Raw genomic sequence first — 9,710 nt, 5'->3', positions numbered from 1 at the left:
CTTCATATGATGCTGAGAGGTCTATAGAGAAATACTTGAAAAATAGTAGTATACCAAAACCTACAGCTCATTTTGACTAAAACCAAGGTGTTTCTCTTGAAAATAGAAAACCAGAAGCTTACTGTAGCTCAGATCCCTACAGGGACAATATAGCAACTCTTGAAATACAGCTCATGCATAGAGTGCTTGAGGTGATTTCACAGAATCACAGAAATCCATAACGGTAGTGGTTGGAAAGGACCTCTGGAGAGCATCCCATCCAAACCCCTGCGTGAGCAGGCACCCCCAGAGCAGGGGCACAGGGCCGCGTCCAGGCGGGGGGTGAATGTCTCCAGGGAAGGGACCCCACAGCCTCTCTGGGCAGCCTGTGCCCCTGCTCTGGCATCTGCACAGGAAAGAAGGTTTTTCTCATGTTTAGCTGAAGCTCCCTGTGTGTCAGTTTGTGCCCATTGCCCCACTGGGCACCATTGAAAAGAGTCTGGCCCCATCCTTTTGACACCTGCCCTTCAGAAAATTGTAAGCACTGATGAGATCCCCCTCAGCCTTCTCTTCTCCAGGCTGAACCAGCCCAGGTCTCTCAGCCTTTCCTCACAAGGGAGATGCTCCAGCCCCTGATCCCCTTGGCAGCTCTGCGCTGGGCTTGCTCCAGCAGCTCCCTGCCCTTCTTGAACTGGGGGGCCCAGAGCTGGACGCAGCACCCCAGATGTGGCCTCACTGGGGCAGAGCAGAGGGGGAGGAGAACCTCCCTCGCCCTGCTGGCCACACTCCTTTCCATGCACCCCAGGGCACCGCTGGCCCCCTTGGCCCCAAGGGCCCGGTGCTGGCTCAGGGTCACCTCGCTGCCCCCCAGCACCCCCAGGGCCTCTCAGCAGAGCCGCTCTCCAGCAGGTCCCCCCCAGCCTGTGCTGGCGCGGGGGGCTGTTCCTCCCCAGGGGCAGGACCCTGCACTGGCTCTTGTTGAATTTTGTTGATTTCCAGATCTTGAGATAAATACAGATGCTGATGGATATAAAGATATTATAAAGATAAATATAAAGGTATATTACATGTAAAGAAAATATATTTGAAATATATTAAATTTCCCAGAAAACTGAGCTATCTAAAGACATGCTGCATGACCTAATAATGAACAAGCAGTTGCAAATTGTGGCATCTACTGTGTAACATATGAGAACAAAAGGCCAAAATGTACTCTCTGATTTTAACAGCTAAAAATCACAGCATTCTCATGTTGGTAAAAAAGGAAGTGCTTTAGGTTGAGCAAAAAGATTAAATTCCTGATTTACCGAATTCAGCCAGAGGAAATATCTTACTTTAAATTTTACTTTAGATCTGCTTTAAATCCTGTCAGATTTGAACACATTCTTCCCCTGGTCATTGGCATTTTGGCTATTAAAAGAGCTCAGTGGATAACACGTGCATCGATGGTGCATGGATCTGATGTAATATCCAGCATCAGGCACTGTCCTGTGCTTGTAAATCCCATTCCAAGGAGAGCTGCAGCACTGCAGTGCCCACTTTTCTGGAGCCCAAATTCAGAACCTACCGCTGGGCACCATGCTCAGGGCATGGGGAGGCTGATGGAAACAGCCTGCCCAGGAGAGGCCCGGAGACAGCCAGTGGGAAATGGTGGGCACAGGGCTGCATCACCAAGGGGTGATGATGGTGGGGGCAACTCCCTCCAGAGGGACCCAGAGTGCAACTGGTGCCAGCATAGGGCCAGCAGACATTGCTCGGAGGGGCTTTTGCACCTGAGTCCCAGGGTGCTGGGGAGCCACGTGGTGTCCAGCAGCCCAGTGACTATCATTCTTGACCAAGGAGGGGACAGAAAGCTCTTGGCAGCCCAGAGCCCAGGGTTAAGAAGACCATGCAAGAAGAGCAAGGGATGGCTGAGGCCTCTCCCATGGCATGAAAGCTGGGGGTTTTCTCCCATCACCTTAGGGACTGAAAATCTTTGACTTCCCAGTGTTCAGTGGCAAAGCCAGTCTTCCCAGGAGAGCGCTTCTGGGTTTTTGCCGTTGTGTTGTCTAGGCTGCAGACCCAGCTGTGTAACAGGCAGGAGTGAGGCACGTGCCAGGCAGCTCTGGGTGTGCAGTCAGCTGAGGGAAGGTCAAGTTTGAAAGGGAAGCGGCCAGTGTCTCCAGGTGTGGACAGTCACTCAGCAATGCATTTAGGATGCAGGGCTTGAGTGTAGCATCTGCTCTGCCTATACAAGCCAGTGTCAGAAACGAAAGCTTTTTTTGAAAGTATTCTTAGACTCAGAAAATTGTAACATTTTCTAAGTGAGACAGCCCATAAAAGAAGATGAGGGATTGTTCACGACTTGCCCATCTCCATAACTCTTCCCCATCTGTCTGAACAACATAGTCAGTCAGCAGAATTTTTAGATCAGCTAGTCAATAGGCTATGAAGTACCAAACACAGTATAAGATAACTAGCCCCTGTTCTGGGAGATGGAGATAGTTTGCAGAATGAGGTCCCAGTTGTTGAAGAGGTGGCAGTCACTGACCTGCTCCTTCATCTGGGTGTTCACAAGTCCATGGGGCCGAATGGGATCCACCCAAGGATACTGAGGGAGCTGGCAGAGGAGATTGCCAAGCCACTGTCTATAATTTATCAGCAGTCCTGGTCAACCAGGCAGGTCCCAGATGACTGGAAACTAGCGAATGTGACGCCCCTCTACAAGAATGGTCGGAAGGAGGATCCGGGGAACTACAGGCCTGTCAGCCTGACCTCAGTGCCGGGAAAAGTCATGGAGCAGATCATCTTGAATACCATTATGCAGCACATGTGGGACACCCAGGGGATTGGGCTCAGCCAGCATGGGTTTATAAAAGGGAGGTCCTGCCTCACTAACCTGCTCTCCTTCTGTGATAAGGTGACCTGCTTAGTGGATGAGGGAAAGGCTGTGGACATTGTCTACTTGGACTTTAGTAAGGCCTTTGACACTGTCTCCCACAGCACCCTCCTGGAGAAGCTGGCTGCTCACAGCTTGGTTGACTGCACTCTGTGCTGGGTTAAAAACTGGCTGGACGGACGAGCCCAGAGAGTGGTGGTGAATGGAGTCACATCCAGTTGGTGGCCAGTCACGAGTGGGGTTCTCCAGGGCTCAGAGTTGGGGCGAGTCTTGTTTAATATCTTTATCAATGATCTGGATGAGGGGATCAGGTGCACCCTCAGTCAGTTTGCAGATGACACCGAATTGGGCAGGAGTGTTGATCTGCTCAAGGGCAGGAAGGCTCTGCAGAGGAATCTGGACAGGCTCGATTGATGGGCGGAGGTCAACTGTGTGAGGTTTAACAAGGCCAAGTGCTGGGTCCTGCACTTGGGTCACACCAACCCCAGGCAGCGCCCCAGGCCTGGGGCAGAGGGGCTGGGAAGTGCCCGGCGGAGAAGGCCCTGGGGGTGCTGGCTGACAGCCGGCTGGGCATGAGCCAGCAGTGCCCGGGTGGCCAAGGAAGCCACCAGCCCCCGGGCTTGTGTCAGCACTGGTGTGGCCAGCAGGAGCAAGGAGGTGATCGTGCCCCTGTGCTCGGCACTGGTGAGGCCACACCTGTGTGCAGGTTTGGGCCCCTCACTACAAGAAGGACATTGAGGTGTTGGAGCGTGACCAGAGAAGGGCAACAAAGTTGGTGAAGGGTCTAGACAACAAGTCTTGTGAGGAGTGTCTGAGGGAATTGGGGTGGTTTATTCTGGAGAAGAGGAGGCTGAGGGGAGACTATATCACTCTCTGCAACTACCTGAAAGGAGGTTGTAGTGAGGCGGGGGTCAGCCTCTTCTCCGTAGTAACAAGCGATAGGACAAGAGGAAATGGCCTCAGGCTGTGCCAGGGGAAGTTTAGGTTGGAGATTAGGAAAAATTTCTTCACTGAAGGAGTGGCCAGACATTGGAACAGGCTGCCCAGAGAGGTGGGAGAATCTCCATCCCTGGAAGTACTTAAAAGAAGGGTAGATGTGGTGCTTGAGGATATGGTTTAGTGGTGGACTTGGCAGTGATAGGTTAGTGGTCGGACTCCATGATCTTAAGGGTCTTTTCCAACCTTAATGATTCTATGATTCTAAGATGTCTACAGGAAGGAAGGACAATGCAAGTAAACTGGTCTACTTGGTTAAGCAGAGTAGCCCTCAGAGAATAAACAGACATGTTTTAAAATCCAGGCTGTCAGGTGGGGAGTGCTGAGACTTCATGGTGCACTCTCCTGGAGCTGTGCATAAGCAGATCCAAAACCTTCAGTAGCCTCTTGCAGACATCAACACTGTTACTAACAGTACTACAACTTGGACCAATTAATGTTGTTACTTTCACATCCTGCCTTAGCTTGCAGAAGACTTTCAGAAAGGCTAGCCTTAAAATAAGGCAATATATGGGACTTCCCAAATAGACAATTTGGAATTCACAGACATACATCTTGGTTCCTGAGCTTCCTGAAGAGAAGTGGTGTTTCTTCTTCATGCGTGAGCTTAATCTCATTCTCTATGAAGTATGGATATGAGGACTTCACTACGCATTTTTACTTAAATAAAATGAAGGGATCAAGATTGCCCATGTTTTCCTTGATAGGAGATAATCAGCAAAAGAAGTATAATTGAAAATGGATACATGCATGCCAGAGGAGGAAAACTCAACTGAAATGAGATTGGGAATTTTTAATGAGTTCTTGATCTAAGGTATCTAAGAAGTATTACTGGGGAAGAAAGAAAGCATGTAGAAACATTCTTCTCAGTCCCTCTACAGGCAAAGAAAGTGTCTCTTCTCTCCTGCAGGAAGCACCCAAGCAGTGTTGGAACAATGACCAGTATGTAAGAGCGTATTTCCAGGGATTGTAGTTGGTTGTGAACAGAAGACTCATGATCACCATTGCTATTTTGCATCATATGGGAAATTCACATGCATATGCATCTAAATTGTCTGGCAAGTAGGTGCTGCAAAAACATAAATCCTTTTGATTTATTGTTTAATCTTATTATGAGCACTAGTAGTTGAACATACATTGAGTGAGGTGGCTGTAACTTCAGCATAAGACTAAGGAACTAACAAGACAGAGTGGTGTAAGGGCATCTGCTATCTGCCTGAATTATTTGATATGAACACGTATCAGCAAATTCTTCAGTCCTGTCATCTGTGTCTTGACAGAAATTTTCAGGAATTTGCTGAGATAGGAACCTTGCTTATATGGGAGCACTGGAAGATTTATAAGCCAGCTGGGCTGGCTTAAATGTGTCCATCCAGTAAATGGAATAACCTAACCTGCAGATCTAGAAAGATGTAAAAATGAAGTATTTAAGAGCCTTCATAGGTCCTACACAGGCAGAAGTGTCTCAACTAATTGCTAGTAGTGTGCAGTCTGCATGTAGGTGCAGATTATTGCTCAAAAAGGAACAAATTGTTGTCAAATGGGAGCTCACCTTTCAACTGAGCTCTTTTTACTGTTTGTTCTCTCAAGCTTTGCTTTATAACTGAGAGTTTAAAATATCATGGCAAGACATTGGTTTTAAATCACATATAGGGAGAGTCCTAAAAGTTAGAAAAATTCATCATATGGTTGCAAACTTAAGAGTTTGTCTTTTTCCTTAAAATTCTTATTACAAAGATTCTTCAAAAGTGTACCCACCTTTGAGCTGTCCTTACAGACTACACCTAGTGCACTTGCCCATTTTTCTGTTAGCTGGGTTGTACAATTAAGGTGATTGCTAATTTATCAGGCCCATCAAGTATATAGGTGTTCAAGAGGGTTGGACAGTAAATTGCTCAGTGCTTTACTTTAAACAATTCAATGCCAATGAAATGAATGACAGTGTAAATTCAGTAAGCCCTGTTGGAGCAAACAGTAATTAAAACATTTTGCTAAGCGTGAAGAAAAATAAGACATATTTAACATTCAATGTTTAATTTGAAAATGGTAATATCATACAATTTTCTTTTTCCAGTTCTCATCAACCCAAAAATTCTCTGCATTTCCACAGATGTTATTAAAATACGTTTTAAGTAAGAAAAAATGATTGATAGCAATGGCAGCTGTGACAAGGCGTGTGATGTCACTCACAAGATAGACATAAATTCCCAGTACAAGTTTAGAAATGAAAGACCTTTGCCGCTCAGATTAGATTTGAAGATTTTGCAAAAGGAAAAGAGATCAGAAGACAATACATGTGAAAGAGACTAAGAGGAAAAAACTTCACTGCTTCTTTGCCAGTGAGAATGTCTGTGCACGATTATCATTTGTAACCATATCCTGTAACTGTTCTTTCTAGAAACTAATAATTATATTAATGAAAGCTTGCGGGCAGCCTATCCTTGAAAGCCCATTTTTCATAGGACAGGAAACGCCTGCAAAGAAAATCATAGTGTTTAATCATCCAGCTACCCATATAAGTGCTTGGGCTACACAGCATTTACTTTGCTGTCTTTCTGAAATACTTAATGGCACATCATGAAAGGCAGCTATTTGAATGCTAGATTTTTGTAAAGCATCTGCTGAAAGAAGCAACAATGCCTTAATGCAAAATGAAAAATTAAATAGATCCTGCCCTCCACTAGCTATCTCCCAGTCTTGTTACTGTCTCTGCAGGGCTGGACTCCACTGCAGCTGAAAGCAAAGCACAGCACAATCAAAAGGAGAAGAGGCAGAGTGAGAGCAGTCCCTGGATACGGAATGTCCTGCTCAGCAATGCGGCTTGGACAAGGTGCTGCAGTGCTGACATTTCCCATGGAGAAGACACTCAGGCATGCTGAAAATAGAACCATCTTGAGAAAGCTATCAGGCAGCTGCCTCACTCTCTGCCAGCCCTTAAGATATGACTTCTCCTCCATCAGGCTCTGTGTTAGCAAACAGAGAGACAGAGAATATTCAGTAACACATCACAGTCAAAGTGAAAATATGCACATGGAAACAGACTTCCAGCCTATGGCCAGAATGTGAGCAGAATCTCACACCGAGTTTTACTTTTAGATTTGCATCATGAACTGGAGACTAGAGTTTATAACATTCCAGCGTGGAAGGAAATTTCACAGCCTGGAAGTGTGATACCTTTTTCATTATTTTTATCCATGAGTTCCAATGTGATCATTAGTGGAAGAAACCTCATGGCCCTCATTCAGAACCTCCTGCCAAAAAATAAACCTAGGAAAAGAGTGATCAAAGGCCCCGGATCTTTATATAGCACTCACCCACTCTGTTTTACAACTTGACAGAAGTGATTGAAGAGGAACACTGCTGATTTCTTACATATGGATAGGAAGGACTTTGCACCTTCTGTAGGTTAAATCTTACTATAAACAGGTTGCCCTGTGGCAGCAGGTGAATTCCAGTACAGTAGAGAATAAACTGAGGTTCCATTTCTTCTTTCATTACAGTGCAGCAGTAAAATTCTGTGCAATTTATAATTTTTATATGCTCATCAAATACCTTTGGCAGTCTCATTAGCTTCCACTGTTTCACTAGATTTCCTAGTACAGCCCCAATAATTTCAGACATGTCTTGGGGAAATTTGTTTATCCAGAAGGCATCTGCTCAGTGGGCAGTAGATTAGGAAGTCCTAGTTTATAGATTCATTCCAGTCACAAAGGACCTCCAAAAGATAGGTAGCATTGTACCTTGTACCGAGAAATTGTGAATCCTGAGTTCTGTCATGCAACTTTTCCTGAAGATTGACTGCTATGGCATTTATTTCTTACTGACTGCATCTCTGGAGATAATTTGTTCAAGTCAATAAGCATTAGTAGATTCCAACATAACAATGATTGTATTTATATGATGAACGTGTCTGCGATCTATGCCTTGCAAGATTTTCCTGCTTATGCAGCAGTATGGCATGGGAAATATGGAGGTAGAAAGAGATTCAGGGGGATACCGAGATGCATTGCAGGGTGAAATTGGGTATAGATAAGTACATTACTACTGCCGTTAGATGGAGATTAAAAGAGTGACTCCAAGTGACCTACTTATCTCCTTCTTGTGAGATTGAAGCTGACAGGATAAAGAAAACAGTCCCTGCTACTGAGCCCTGGGAGGCTGGAGTGAGCTCAGAGCTTCTCAGCTTCTGCTCCAGTAGGAAACCTCCTCCTGTGGGTCGATGGCCTGGAGAGCAGGCTCAGGTGCCTACACAGATAGCAGCGTCTCCTGTGCCTGGGGACAGGTCACTTCAGCGGCTCCTCCTCAGGTGATCGGGGTCCCTGCTGCCCTGACCAGGAACTGGGAGGTGCTATGGGCCCGGGAGGGACGGGGAATGTCTGCATGGAGGTGCTGCTTTCTGACAGAGCATGGGCTTGTATGAACTAAGAACGGGTGCAGCTGGGAGAGCAAAGGTGCAGTGCACATGTGCCTGTCCCACCCTGCGCATGGGCAGGGAAAGGGCTGGTGTGCAGTGCGACGGACATCCCATCAAGGACGGGTCATGGTCAGGTGAGTGAGGGTGAGGCAGATGAGAGACACTGATCAGTTGGAAAACTGAGATGGGGTAATGTGGGACAGAGGATCTAAAGAGAGGAAGGTGAAATGAGTGGGGAACCTCTATGGAGGGACAGGCAGTGGAGAGAGAATATGCAGTAATGTGGGTGCATTGTATATCAGAAGGTGATGCAGCAATAGTTTTGCTGGAATGGAAAGGGCTTGAGCTAATCTCAGCTGTCGCACCTACAGGAATCCAACCAACAAACTCATTACAGCACCATTTATTTCAGAATGGAGTGTTCTTTAATTTCTGATTAACACTCTTCTCTTTAACATTTCTTTTTCAGTCTCAAACAGCAAAAATCCTAAGAGGAGCTGTGTCCTTTGGAGATGAAAGTTGAGAATATTGATGAAAACCTGTCCCTTTTCATGCAGATTTACAAGACTGCTGCAGTCCCACACTTCTTACGCACACAACACTTCAGAGTGCAGTGCATTCTGTATCAATGACATGTGGGAGTGCAGTGCAGTCTGTGCAGTCCCACCTGGTGAGAATTTGTCCTGGCACCTAACTTCATTGCAACAAATTCAAAAAGCAGTTCAGGAAAATGATAAATGCCTGCTGAAACTCAGTCTGTCTTTCTGTGAAATGTCATTTTTCCACCGGCTTTCTGCATATTTTCTCATTTCAATGTTTCTTTGTGACTCTCTCACTGAGAGGCTGGGCCCCAGGAGCTTTCTGCAGAGCAAATACAGCCAACAGTGCTTTCCCACTGGGCCGTAATTACATTCATTGTCTTATATGTATACAAACAGAATCATATTTGGACAGTGTGTGTGGAAGCCTGTTACCCACTTTGAGTGGTTGGAAATGTCAAGCACATGTCGGTAAGAAACATCTTATTGCACGATTTTCAACAAAAGGAGCTACCACTATCAGAATAACACAACTTCCAGAAAATCCTGCTGAAGGTGCAGGTGGCTGCTTTCTGCACTGGTGTACTGACACTCACCTCTAGGGCTCCAAGCTGGCTTCAAATGTGATGTTGGGACATCTATATCAAAGAAGACCTCCCTTGCAGATGCTCATTGCAAGTGACAGCTGTCCCTAGGGACAACAGACCTGCCTGGCTGGGTAGGAAGACATCAGATCCACCAGAAAGAAGGAATGGAAAATTGAAGTAGAGACTAATGAAGGAAAAAGGGCATTTTGCCTACCTAGCTCTTTGCTCCCAAAGACTAATCTCCCCTCTTCCCACTCCAAACATTTTGATTTAGGCCTGGTTCCTGCTGACACATGACAGAAATCCTGCATTCCTTC

The sequence above is a fragment of the Phalacrocorax carbo genome, chromosome 16, assembly GCF_963921805.1.
Source record: "Phalacrocorax carbo chromosome 16, bPhaCar2.1, whole genome shotgun sequence".
NCBI lineage: Eukaryota > Metazoa > Chordata > Aves > Suliformes > Phalacrocoracidae > Phalacrocorax > Phalacrocorax carbo.
The sequence above is the reverse complement of the archived record's forward strand: the minus strand, read 5'-3'. Positions refer to the sequence as shown.